Raw genomic sequence first — 1,057 nt, 5'->3', positions numbered from 1 at the left:
CAGCCCCAGCACACACCAAGTGGGCCCCAGAAGTGGATTTCTGCACCAATTATCTTAGTTTACTCATATTTTGTAAACCTAGGTTACTAGTTTACTATTTAAATAACTTTTAGAGAATTATTTTGCAACTCATGACATTTTCAGATCTGAATAATACACTCTTTGGCAGCATGAGTCTCTAAACTCCATTGTTGGGGGTGAGGAGCTCTGCAGCGTCTCGATGAATTAATGCAATTACTTTTGTTTTCCATTCAAACACGCTTGTTCTTATCTAAGATGTTCATTCGCGCTTAATTATGGAGAAGGTGATGATCCGTGACACTTATCACCTTCCTCAATCCATGAACATGTGCCTGACAACCACCTCCATTCTACATCAGATTGAATGAGTATCTCTTAGATTCCTTAATCAGAATCTTCGTGGTATAGGCCGGATTGATGGCGGCATTCATGAGAATCCGGAAAGTCTAAACCTTGTCTGTGGTATTCCGAGTAGGATTCTGGGATTGAATGACTGTGACGAGCTTCAAACTCCTGAAGGCTGGGCGTTAGTAACAGACGCAAAAGAATCAATGGATTCTATTCCAACCTGATTGAGAACCGACAGATGATTAGACGTGCTGTGACAGAGCATTTGGACCATTTTCACTGAGAGGATGGGAAGTAGCCATTGACAACGGTGACTCCCTACATAGAGCTTGCCATGGAAGGAACCTTGCGTGTTGGAAAAGGATTTCAAGGAAAAGTTGAAATTCAGAGGACAAAGCATCTCCAAAACTCCAACATATTCTCCATTATTAAAGTAACAACTATTTATTTTATGCCCTTTTTACTTTATACGAGGCTAAAGAATCCTATTGGTATCCTGACTAAGATTAATAAAATAAACGTAGCTTGCTTCAATCCAACAATCTCCGTGGGATTCGACGCTTATTCACGTAAGGTATTACTTGGACGACCCAGTGCACTTGCTGGTTAGTTGTGCGGATTGCAAAAAGTGTGATTGCAATTTCGTGCACCAAGTTTTTGGTGCCGTTGCCGGGGATTGTTCGAGTTT

Source organism: Arachis duranensis, chromosome 3 (genome assembly GCF_000817695.3).
Source record: "Arachis duranensis cultivar V14167 chromosome 3, aradu.V14167.gnm2.J7QH, whole genome shotgun sequence".
Classification (NCBI taxonomy): Eukaryota; Viridiplantae; Streptophyta; class Magnoliopsida; order Fabales; family Fabaceae; genus Arachis; species Arachis duranensis.
This window is presented reverse-complemented; position numbering follows the sequence as displayed.